General features: G+C 50.3%; 1 pseudogene; it reads right to left on the bottom strand.

The window, feature by feature from the left end:
• Nucleotides 1–11,869: 11,869 nt before the first annotated feature.
• On the bottom strand, nt 11,870–13,056 carry LOC115299062 (annotated as a pseudogene).
• Between the last annotated feature and the right edge of the window lie 4 nt (nt 13,057–13,060).

The following is a 13,060-nucleotide window of genomic DNA, read 5'->3' as shown; positions in this document are numbered from 1 at the left end:
AGTGGACAAGAGAACATGGAGAGCCACAGTTTTTGTATGACTGAAAGTCAGAAATTACGTCCTAGTCGCTGGAGTTTAATTATTATTGCACGTGTCCGAGTGTTCTGTTGATGAGCTGGCCGTGTTTGAGTGACTTATAAAATAATAGATATATGTGCATCACAAGTGATTGCTCCTTGGTTCCATGAAATTTTTTTTCTTGCTCTCACTTCAGCAAAATTACCAATTATATTCTAATTTTTACAAAATTTTTGCTCTCCTGACTGTAATGATATAAAAGATTTTTTAAAAATGTATTTGTATTTAAAGTGCATAAAATCTATGTTTCCTAAGAAAGTAAATCTAAAGAGAAAAATTGAAATTATTTTGTTATGTTTTCAAAAAGATTTTTCTTCTGGGGCACGTGGGTGGCCCAGTCGCTTAAGTGTCTGACTCTTAATTTTGGTTCAGGTTCATGAGTTTGAGCCCTGCTTGGGATTCTCTCTCTCTCTCAAAATAAATAAATAAACATATTTAAAAATACTTTTCTTCTAAAATGCTCTAAACTCTTAAAACTAATAGGCAAAATATAAATTATAGCTAATGAATACATGAAATTTAAAATAATTTGAATGAAGTTCACTCTTTGGAAGTATTTTTGTTGAAATTTAATTACATCTTGCCAAATATTTATTTATGTATTTATTTACCTATCTATTTACAGGTTTATTTATTTATTTTGAGAGAGCGCACGCGCACGCAAGTGGGGGAGGGGCAGAGACAGGGAGAGAGAGAATCCCAGGCAGGCTCCGCACTGTTATCGATCTCATGAACCATGAGATCATGACTTGAGCCACAATCAAGAGTCGGATGCCGACTGGGCCACCCAGGTGCCCTATTGCCAAATAATTTTTTTTAAAGTGAACTATTTGCCATTCCAGTGCTCGGTGCCATGTAGCTGCCAGCGTAAGGCACTGCTATCATGACTCAGTGTATGTGTCCACCTGTGTTATAAACATTTCCGCGAGACACAGCCCAGTGATCCTCAGCTGCCCTGTGAAACCGTGGTCCACAGGCACCTCCACATTGTGAATTGGAAATGACCGGGCACAAGGAAATGGGTGTTTGGAATGCATGCAAAGTGACATTTGCTAAGGGAGACCTGGTGTGTCTCTGAGAGGAAGGGTCTGACAAGCTGATCCCGTCCTCCAGCGACCATGTGACAGTGCGGCAGCGTTGTGGCCCACGACCTTCTGGTATTTTGATGCAGGTGCCTTTTTTGCCAGGACCTGGGACAGAGGATGCCGGGAAGCAGTTCACGGGACTGAAAGGTGTTAGTTATGAAAACAGAGGAGAGAATTGCAACTGAAGAGCAAAGCGGCCAGAGACAGGGCTGACCCGGTGCCGGATGCCTGGCAAGGGACAGAGGCACTCCGGCGACTTTCAACAGATTTGGGGTGTGTGTGTGTGTGTGTGTGTGTGTGTGTGTGTGTGTGTGTACTTGCATGTGCCTGTATGTATGCATGTGTGTTTGTGTGTCTGTGTACAGGGATCTGTGCAAACATGTATGTGTGTCTGTGCGTGTGTACATGTCTGTGTGTATATGTGTGTGTGTATGCACATGTGTGTGCATTCACGCATGTCTGTGTGACATGCAGGTCCTCTGGAGCACAGGACCTGCATCTCGGGGTGGTGCTGGTGGTCATGATGCCCCCGTCCATTCAGCACCTCCTGCGTGTTCTAGTCTTTACACTTCGCCTCACCACAACCCTGTGAAGTGAGTGTTATTGTTTCTGTTTCACAGATGATGAAGCTTAGGCTCAGCGTCCTGCTGAGGAAGCAACAGCCAAGGTCACTTGACTACCCAGTTCACAGGACGGCTCACAAGCCCCAGGAGGCTCATACTGGTGCCCCATGCTGCCACCCAGTGGTAGGTTTGGGAACGGGCCCTGATGTGCTTGCTCTCCCAGAAGCAGGGGAGTCGGGGGTCCTGAAAACTGGTGCCTAGTTCCAGGGGTACACAGAAGCTAGCCTCGGTCGCCTCCACTGACCGTTTGTGCTTTGGTTTTCCAGAACCTACTGCTCTGCACTCCCTAGAGGCACCCAGGCACCCAGAACCCAATCCTTAGGGTTTCTTTGGCTCTTGACCTGGATTTCTTGAAACTGAAGCCGTCCTCCCCTGGGCTCCATCACCTGACAGCATCACTGCCCCGACGCTCAGGGAGGCTGCTCTTCAGAACTTGAGAAGCCTGAGACAAAGACTGGAGGAAAGGATTCAAAACAAGGTCGGGAGAGGTCAGGCTTCAGTTCTGCCCCTAACCCAGTGCACCCGATCCAAACCAACTCAGTAATACGGTGGAGCTGAACGACTCCTGGAGAAAGTCCCGAGCAAGCCCTTCCGGGTCTGGGACAGTTCCAGGGACCTTTTCTCTGAGTCCTAGAGTCTTAATCCAGGACGTGAATCTTGCTGTCTTATGTCATTGGGAGATCACCTAGGTGACCACATAACAGACAGTGGATTCCTTTACAGAGATATGCCCACCCCAGCAAGACAACCCAGCAAGATAAAAACCAGAACAAAAGGATCATCTCAAAAAAAAGGCAAAGCAGCTTGGCCGCTCCCAGCAAGTCTTTCCACACAAGTAAAGGACCTGCCAGAAGCCAGAGAGAAACTGACAGAGCAGCAGGGAGCACCCCAGTGTTGTCCGGAGACCCCTAAGTGGGTGCAAATGGATAGTTACTGAGTCCTCACAAAGAGGGAAAAGAATCCAACACATTCAATTTGTTGAACCTGGCGACCCTAACGCCACCACCAAGATGGATGGTTCCGCCACTGACCCCAGGGGACAGAAGCCAAGGCGCCAGGCGCTCCGGCAGCAGGGTGGTGGAAAGCTCCAGGGAGCCACGGAGGGCCATGGAGGGGACAATTCACGCCGCCTGCATGGCCTGCAGGGAGAGCTGCGGGGAGGAGCTGTCACCTGAGCTGGGCCCAGAAGGGGGAACTGGGGTCCAGCTGATGATGGCCGCGGATGACAGCCCCGAGGCCGGAGATGCGGTAAGAGCCGTGGCTACAGAGGTCCAGGGTCTCGGAAGTCCTTCAGTCTTTGCTCTTCTCTGCTCAGAACCCTTTCTCCCCTCCTTTGAGACCTTCATCCCATTTCGTTCCTCTCATTTTCTGTGGTCCTGGCGGAACTGCCAATCACAATGAGGCCCCACCCCCAAAGGCAGGTACTGCCCCAAACTGACCAATCAGGCATGAGCTCCACCTCTTCAGGGGAACCCTACGCTAGTTTAAGGCACATAGTCAAGAGACTTTTGTCCTTAATGGTCTAAGGGGGTTGAAGAGGTCTTGCTAGAAACTCCTTGCCTTCCGTCCTAACCAAGACCAGCTAGATCAGCTTTTCCTTTTTTTTTTTTTTTTTAAGTTTATTTATTTATTTTTAGAGAGACCAAGAGAGCATGAGCAGGAGAGGGGCAGAGAGAGACAGGGGAGACACAGAATCCCAAGCAGGCTCATCTTGGGGCTCGATGTGGGGCTGGAACTCACCTGAGAGATCCTGACCTGAACTGAAACCTGGATTCCGAGGCTTAACCGACTGAGCCACTGGCGCCCTAAAGCCTTTTTTTTTTTTTTTTTTTAAATTTCCTGAGACACCAAACGTCCTTTAGCCAAACTCTTTTTTGACTTTGGTCAGTCAGAAGTTTCTGCAGCTTGCAAGTAAAGATGTTTGATACCAGGAAGAAGGTTGGAGGCAACAGGCCCTGAGGGGAGATGCGGAGCGAGATTTGGCACACTCCCGGCCCAGGACACCCACGGTCCCTAAACAGGCACCTGCTCACCAAAGGCAAAGCTTGGAAGACGGGACAGTTGCTGCCATCTGGCAATTTAACATGGACGGGGCCCGGGGAGGCCTCGTGGTCAGATGGCTGCTTTGACAAAATAAGGTGCTTAAAGACGGAGGCATTTATCCTACCTGGCACTGCCTTTATACATTATATGTCAAGTGTCTTTGTTCATTTCTCCTGTCCTCCCCCAATAGAGTGGGTGGCTCTGTCGGTTAAGGGTCCGACTTCTGCTCAGATCATGATCTGGTGATTCGTGGGCACAGATGTTGGGGCTCCTCCAGCAAGAATGAAGTGTTGGGCCAGGTTGGGTCAGCATATTACTCCGGGTGTCCTGGCCCATGGTTCTGAGGCTCGTGTTCCTGGGTTGGCACATCTGAATGTGCCACGGAGTTCCTCTCCATTTGCCTTGTTTTGAGTGGCCTCAGAGCCGAGGGACTGAATTGTAGAGGATTGTTCTCAACCAAGGGGGATCTGGGGATGGTTGGCAGTGGCCGGAGATGTATTTGATTGTCACAACTGGGATCCAGTGGAGGCAGGCCAGGCCGCGAAACATCCCATGATGCCCAGGGCGGCCCCACAGCAGAGAGAGTTAACAGGCTGAGATTAAAAAAAAAAAAAAAAACCAACCTCCTGTGAAAGGTTTGACCTTGAATTTAGATGGCTGGTCCCATGTGGTCAGTCCCATTTGAAGACTCGAGTTAGCTTTTATTATTTATTGCCGGAGTCCCGCTCCAGCAGGTCCAGGGGTCCCTGAAGGGTGGACGGTGTCGGCACAAGAGAGAGTGAGAGAGCCTGGAGTTTCTTTCTGATCAGCAAGCAGGCATCTCCGCTCTGTAGGGTTTTGTGTCTTTATTTATAGGTTAAGCGATCACAGGACATCAGCAGGTGGAACTTTTACAACGAAAAAATCTCTGTGATACGATGCTTTGAAAAGAGTACAGATACAGTTTTACAGAGGCATTCTGGCAAAACTATCTTAATTACAGTGAGCCAGCAAATTCTACAACTGAGAGGAAAACAGGATGTTTTAAGTAAAAAGCATATAACATATGCATTTGTTTTAACTGGTAGTCAATCTCACAACTGAGAAGACAGCAGGATGTTCTCAGTGAAAAGCAGATAACATGCACATGTGTTTATATCAATAAAACTAAGATTCAGTCGTAAGTTGAGTAATGTATAGACAGGCTAGGAGTTATTTTGTCTGGCTTACAAGAGGAAGAATGTATTCGGACTGGTCAGTAGATTGCTTGTGTAAACGCTTTTGTTTAGTGCTGAGGGTGCAAATACCACTGGGTCCCTAAATGTGTCAGCCTCTATATGAGGGTTTAGGTTTTAGTTACTGTTGCCCATCCTCATTCTCCATCCTCGTTACGGATGTAGTGGAAGGGAAGGTATTTGTGGCTCCAATTAGCAAAGGTACATGTAGCAACTTATGTCCAGTCCTTGTCTGTTTCTCATCTCTGAGTTAGGCTCTTCTTCTCCCGGCCAGAGTTAATCCTGACTCTTGTGTTCTCAGCCCCTCTTATGTCTTGGGTCTGCAAGGTTCATTAGAAGAGCCTTTTGGCAAACATCTGCAGCGCTTTGATCTAACATCTCTTATGCAGGGGGAGGAATATGGTTTTTCTCATGGGGTAACTGTGTGAGGAATATTGGTCTGATTTGGAACATTGTGAGGCCTAATCAATAACAGCGGTCCCATTCCCATTATGAGCCAATAATAGAAGGAGATACCAGTTTTGCTTCATGGCAGGAGCTGTGCAAACGTCAGCCATTTCTTCGCTGTGACTGTGTCATCCAGCAAGCCCAACGTGGCTCCCAGCAATTTATAATTTATTAATTATAGAAGTCGGGTCATGGCCAAACACTGGATTCACCCATGGACAGATGGTAGGTTCTATAATACAGAAAAAAGTTCAAATGGAGCAGACCCTCTTATTAGAAACATACCATGACATCTACCTGCACTGAGGTATAGAAATGATGCAACCAAATTATTCACCACCCGAGGGGCGCCTTGCTGGCTAAGTCAGTTAAGCATCCGACTCAGTTTCGTCTCGGGTCATGAGTTCAAGCCTCGCATTGAACGTGTCCCACACTGTGGGGACAATCGTGGAGTCTTCTTGGGATTCCCTCTCTCTCTGCCCCTTCCCCACTCATGATCACGTTCTCTCTCGCTCTCTCTCTCAAAATAAATAAACTTCAAAAAAATTATTGTCCATTTGAAGGATAAGAAGGCAGTTACGGTGGCCTGGGTTTATAATACTCTGTTGCTAGGGATCAAGATTGTTCAGGACATTTTTAAAAGACTCAGAATCACTTGGCTTTTGTTTGTTTTTTAATCTGAGCAGGAGCCCAAGGAAGATAAAGGAAGACAGGCAGGTGAATTTGGGGGGGGTGGGGAAGGTGTCCTTAGAACAGTGGTTCGTAGGGTCCCCTGCCTGCAGTCTCACCTGGGAACTTGCTGGCCATGCAAAGTCTCAGACCCCCACCCCCACCAGGACCTTCTGAACCAGAAACTTCGGAATTCAGTTTTTAGAGGCTTTCCGGGTAATTCTGACGCCCAGTCTGGTTGGAGAGCCTCTGCCTTGGGAGAAAGGCTGAGCTGTTAGGGGGCTGGCTAGAACATAGGGGGGAGTTGAGATCTCGGGCTGAGCCGGAGCCAAGGAGGACTTGGGGAGGACACATCCGAACCGCAATCCCCTTGGGTGTTGGGGTGTAAGGCAAAAGCCATGCTCTCTTTAATCTATACGCTTTGATGCTGGTTCTTTGATCTTATCTGAAGTGATCAACAGAATGTTTTTCCACAACTAACTAGGTCAATGCTACCTGTGCGACAACTGTCAACTGACATGGATTTTAAGATGGGCCTGGATTGTGTTAATGCATCAAATCTGGATGCATTAAAATGAGGGGGCGGGGAGAATGTGCATTTGAGAATAAATGTATTAGGGTAACTTCCAGACTTCACTTTCTTCCTGGGAGTTTGGTCACGGGAGAGGGTTCGTATTCAACTGAGGGATTTGTTATTGGAGCTTTTTTCTTTCTTTAAAAATTTTAACATTTATTTATTTTGAGAGACAGAGTGCAAGAGGGGTGAGGCAGAGAGAGAGGGAGACACAGAATCTGAAGCAGGCTCCAGGCTCTGAGCTGCCAGCACAGAGCCCGATGTGGGGCTCGAACCCACAGACTGTGAGACCATGACCTGAGCTGAAGTTGGATGGTCAACCAACTGAGCCACCCAGGCGCCCCTGTTGGAGTATCTTTCTGATGGCATTTGAACTCACTGTGGGACAATGGGGCCAACGTGAAATGAGAAGCAGATTGTGGAATGGATTTTCAGCTTTGGGTACAGGGTGGCATATCTGAATTAGGTTCAGTTGTGAATAATAGAAACCCCAAATAACGATGGCTTCCACAAGACAGAAGTTTATGTCCCTCTCACAGAAGTCTGGAAGTAGGGGCTGCCACGTGTATACGTGAGGACTGGGTGTCCTCGGTCCTGCTGCTCTGCTGGTCTAAGTGTAGGGCCTCATGTTTTAATAGAGTTGCTTGAGTGCCAGCCATTGTGTTCACATTCCACTTGGGGAGAGGGCCAGGGGCCAGGAGAACTCATCTGACCAGGAGAACTCTGGTCAAATCAAGGAGGATGCTAGAGGACGAGTGGCCAGTGAGGTGAGGCAAGGCAAGACTCAGGAGAGTGTGGGTCAAAGGAGGAGAGGATGTGAGGAAGCTGGGGAAATGCCTCAAAACACAGCAAACACCATTTTCCCAAACCCACTCTCTCCTGGATGCTGTCTGATCCTCCTTCCGGCTCTGTTCCCACCCTGCCTGCATCCTGGAGGCAGACCTCCCTGCCTCCATAGGGTCCCCTGCCCTCTGGCCCCCTGCTGGGTTTGGTTACAGGGGTGACCAACAGGACAGTCAGAGGAGAGAGGAGTGGGAGGTCAGGCAGTTCCTCCCCCTGGGGCTGGGTGCGTCCATCAAGCCCAGACCACAGCCCCTGGGTCCCTCCTCTCACTGCTTTCTCTCTGGATTCCGCTAGAGGTTTCTTTCCTTTGACTTTTCCAATGTGGGGATGGTAACAGCTACCCACAGTTACCTATTTCTTGGGTTTTCCCTACACCTGCTCATACCTTTGACAAAAGTCCCTTTATTCAGGCCTCCCTGAGTTACTCAGTTTGAAGGATCCCTTCCCATCGGGATCCTGATGGATACACCCTGTGGTCCATCGGCCTCCCTCCCAGGGCTCAGCATGGCCCATTCTCTGGTCACTGACGACCACCAAGCTGCTAGTCCAGTGCCTAATTCTCAATTCTCGTCTTAGCTTAGACCTGTCCCAGTGCTGAACACGCTGATCCTCCCGCCCCCTCCACCCCAACCCCCAGACTCACCCTTGCCTTCCAGAGCCTCCCCTTCTTGGGTCTCCATCCTACGGCCCTGCCACTCCCCAGCCCCCTCTGCGAGCTGCTCCGGGTCTTCCCTCCCAGTCTCTTCCACCGGGTTGCCCCAGGCTGTCCTTGAACCTTTTCTCTTCTCCCTACTGGCAAATGAACCCAAGCGGTCTGCCTGACGTCTAGCACAGTAAATCGCTGAGACAGCAGGTTCGCAGCAAGGAAAGGGTTTATGGACAGGCAGCCAAAGGAGACCCTAGGACAGCCTCAACTCTGCCTCCCCAGAGGCGGAGATGCATTTTTATAGTCACAGGGGTTGAGTTACACACGTATTGATGAAAAGGGCCGGGGAACTTAGGAGGAGTCATGAGGAAGGACGGAGCAGTGCCCCGAGGGGCATACAGGTAACCTACACCCTATGCTTACCGGAGGGGGCGCTGGTGGGCGGAACTTTTGCAAGAGAACCAGGCACCATTCAGTCCTGCCTTCTGAGGTCATCCCAGGAGGAGGAGAAGGGCGCTGGGTGCTCCCCCAGAGCTGGTATGCACTGGACAGCGTCCTGGACTCACTGTCTTGGGTAAAGAACGCAGGGCCTCCCTCGTTCCTGGGCTGGAACCTTATCGGCTGCCCTGAGTCCAGGCTTCTGCAGAGACAGCTCAGCTCCTTGGTGGGGTCTGAAAAGACAGTCATCGTTGATTAGGGAGAAACAGTTCTATGAAAAATAAGCTTTAAACTTTCTGCTGGTCTGAGCCTCAGTATCGCCATGGGACACGGTTTCAAGCTCACTCCTGGGGTGAAGCAGTCAGCAACCCTACCGGATGCATTTACTCAGCTGTGTGCTTGGCGTCTCCACCTGGGGGTCTAGTGGGCATCAAAGTCCACACGACCGGGGCGCCCGGGGGGGCTCAGTCCGTTAAGTGTCCGACTTCGGCCCAGGTCATGATCTCACGGTTTGTGGGTTCGAGCCCCACATCAGGCTCTGTGCTCGCAGCTCAGAGCCTGGAGTCTGTCTTCAAATTCTGTGTCTCCCTCTCTCTCTGCTCCTCCCCTGCTCGCTCTCTGTCTCTGTCTCTCAAAATAAAATAATAAAGACATAAAAAACAAACAAACAAACAAAAAAACCCAAAAAACAAAGTCCACATGACCAGGTACAACTCCTGGCCTGTCGCCATGGAATGTTCCATGCCACTTTCCCATCTCAGCCGGGGGCAATGTCTGCTTGTTAAACACTGGGAGGCATCCCTATCCCCCGGATCCAATCTGTCAGGAAGTCCCGTTGGCTCTCCTTTCAAATTATATCCAGAAACTGACCACTTCTCTCCACCCCCATGGCTGCCGCCACGCCCCCACCCCCACCACGTCCACGCCACCGCCACGCCCGCCACCGCCGCACATCCTTCACCTGGATGATCTCGAAGAGCTCCTTCCTTCTTGGTTCGGCCTCTGCTTCCTCCAGGCTCTTCTCTACCCATCAGCCAGAGCGTTCGTGTCACGTGCAAGTCACGTCCCCTCACTTTGTCTTGGAGTAAAAGGCCCACTGTGGTGGACAGGGCCTGCTCTGTTCCCAACCCTCCTTATGTCTTCTTGTTCCCTCTGCTCCGGCCACCCTGCTGTTCCGGCTGGCCCCCCAACATGCCAGATGTACCCCTGCCTTGGGGCCTGGCCCTGGTTGTTCCCTCTGCCTGGCAGGCTCCGCCTCCTCCCCCCCCAGATATCTGCGTGGGTGACACCCTCTTGTCCTTCAGTTCTTCCTTCAAATGTCACTTTCTCTATGAGCCCCGCCCCCGTTTGCAATTACAACCCTTTCCCGGACCCTCTTTCCTCTTAACCCTGCTGTCCTTTTTTACTTTCAGAGCACGTGTCACCTTCTAGCACCTTATATAACTGACTTGTTCATTATGCTGGTTGGTCATTGATTATCTCCTCCCTCCTCCCCGCTGCCCTCGGGTCCAATGTTGTCGTGGTGAGCGTTGTACGGAGGCAAGGTGATTGGTCGATCTGTCACCAGTCATGGTGATGCTACTTCCGAAGTCCTAGACAAGGCCCTAACCCGGAGCCGCCAATCCAGGAACCTGCCCACACCTGTTGTTCTGGGTGCCACAGCCAGTTGGAGTGGGCCTCCGGTTCAAGGGCCCAAGCCCTGCCCTTGCACTAGCTGCCAGTCAAGCCCGGCTCCTCCCACCCCCTTCCTGGTGGTCCGGGCCCTCTGGAAGCCACCTGTGGTCACCAGTCTCTGTCTCAGCTTCCCATGCCAACCCTGAACTTACCGCAGAATTGGTGGCTTAAAAGAGCACACTTGATTCTCTTACAGCTTCAGAGGCAGAAGTCCAAAGTCACTTTCGCTGTGCAGCAATGGAGACGCAGATCATCCGGGCTGTGCTCCCTTCTGGAGGCCGCGGGCAGGATCTGTCTCCTGGCCTTTTCCAGCCTCCAGAGCTGCATTCCTTGGCTCGTAGCACCTGCCTCTGTCTGCAAGGCCAGCAGCGTGGCGAGTCACTAAAACGGTCACTTTGCTTTCTTCTTCTGTCCTTTTCCTTCCTTTTGTAATAAGAGAAACTTCGTAATTCCATTTAGGACCCACCTGGATCATGTAGGATAACTTCCCCATCTCAAATTCCTATTTTAATCACATCTGTCACATCCCTGTTGCCACATTCAGTGACATTCACAGATTCTAGGCATTAGGACCTAGATAACTTTGGGATGTTTCAGCTTATCAGTCTCCATCATTATAACTCCTCACAAGGGTGTTTCAGTTTTTCTTGCCCTGACACCTGTCTTGATCTCCCAGGAGCCCCAAGATGCCAAAGATGCGGTGCCCAGTGCAGGTGGGGCAGCTGGTCCCTTTGTTGGGCGTGGCTGTTACCCCAGGGACCCTGTGTAGGTGGTCGGTTGCGTGGTGGCTGGACTCCTCCCACTAGCTCTGCCATGTCAGACCACAGACCCAACAGACCCCTTCCCTTCCTCCTGCTGCCTGCTGCAGAAGTAAGCACCCCTCTCCCTGGGAAGCCCCAGGCAGGAACTTGCGCTGAGTAGGGCTGGAGTAGCTTCCTTTGCCTTGATTTCTCCAATAACCCAACGCCTCCTGGTCCAACTGCTGTGGTGGAGCTCCACCCGCTGGGGAGGAGTGGTATTACACCTATGTCGTAACAAAAAGTCCCAAGGTATTTGCGTCCTTTTCAGCTAAAGAAATGGGAGACCCGGAGAAGTTATGGTGTTTGTTCTTAGTGGCAGACTGGAAATCGAGAAATCCATTTGCTCTTTACACCGTCGTGCGCCGTTTTTGTGAAGTGAGAGTATGTGGGGTTGAAAGACGCAAAAACACTACAGCAAAATGGCCAGTCCTGGAGGTCAAAGCTCTCTTCTTTCTGGGGTGGAGGCAGGAGAGATGCCCACAGGGAGCGTGGCCGGGGGCTTATCCTGAGACCCCTGTGAAGACACAGCTGGTCATACACACGCCGAGTAGAAGAAACCGGCCCTGCCGACATCTCGCTCTTTTTTTTTTTTTAGATGGCTGGCCTACCAGGTCCTTTATGCAGTCGAATTTACAAGGTGACACCAAGTTAAGATAGGTAAAGTTCCAGTTTAGGTGCCTCCATTTCCCTCCCCTGAATCCTGATCCACTGGCTGCCAAAGCCAGAAGGGGCCTGGGCTAGGGTGCTTAGTCTTGGGGAAAGCTCTTGTGGTTGACCCGGCAGAAGGGCAGAGGGGAAGGTTTCACTTCTTCACAATCTGAATGACGTCCTCATCTTCCAACGTATGGTCTTTACCCACTTTTTGAGGATTGTGTTTCACAGACAGACCCCAGACCAGAGCATATTTAAATTCTTTGATAAGATTTTTGTGAATCTTCATGCAGAAATCCTCCACCGTGGTCCTGGAGTAAGGCCATACCACTGGGGATGTATAATCAGGCAACTGGCCTTTGGGTTTGGTATAAATCCTCACTAGCTTCAGATAGTCCCAGATCTTTTCCAATAGGTCATCAAAATTCCAGTAGTGATGGGCAGAGATGGGGACACAATGAGGCACCTTATAGATGATATCCAATTCCTCAATGGAGATCTGACCAATTTTATTCAGCACATAAATACAAGGGATATAAACTCTGTTTCCTTCCACCACATCAATAAGGTCATCCGCTGTGGCAGCACTACGCAGAGTCACATCAGCATTGTGAATTTTGTATTCAGCCAGAATGCTCTTCACAGTTTCAGCATCCAGCTCACTCTGAGGGCAAGTGGCTGTGAGATTAATGCCTCCTTTATCCTTCTTCTTAAAGCCAATGTTGGGGGGTTTGCTGTTCAAGCAAATCCCAAAGCCTTCCAGCTCATTTTCAATTATCTTTTTATGCCCCAAAGGTTTCAGGACATCCAGAACAATCAGGATCAAGTTACATGTTCGGGCCACTGCAATGACTTGACGGCCTCTGCCTTTCCCATCCTTGGCACCTTCAATGATACCTGGAAGGTCCAGGAGCTGGATCTTGGCACCTTTGTATCTGATGACACCAGGCAGTGGTCAGAGGAGTGAACTCATAGGCTGCCGCCTCAAAATGTACTCCTGCCAGGTTACTAAGCAGTGCTGACTTCCCCACTGATGGAAAGCCCACAAACCCAATTCGAGCATCACCAGTCTTGGCCACATCAAAACCTTCGCCTGCCCCCCCCCACCACCTTTGGGGGTAATGAGTTCTCTAGGAAGCTTAGCAAGGCGAGCCTTAAGCAGCCTGAGGTGGTGCCTTAGGCAGCCTGAGGTGATGTGCTGTGGCCTTGTTCTTTTGAGTCCGAGCCATCTCGGCTTCGATCTCCGCCATCTTGGCTAAGGTGCTGCTCATGGTG

The sequence above is a fragment of the Suricata suricatta genome, chromosome 8, assembly GCF_006229205.1.
Source record: "Suricata suricatta isolate VVHF042 chromosome 8, meerkat_22Aug2017_6uvM2_HiC, whole genome shotgun sequence".
In the NCBI taxonomy this organism is placed as follows: Eukaryota; Metazoa; Chordata; class Mammalia; order Carnivora; family Herpestidae; genus Suricata; species Suricata suricatta.
Note: the sequence above shows the minus strand (reverse complement) of the source record. Positions and strands in the feature narration are given on the sequence as shown.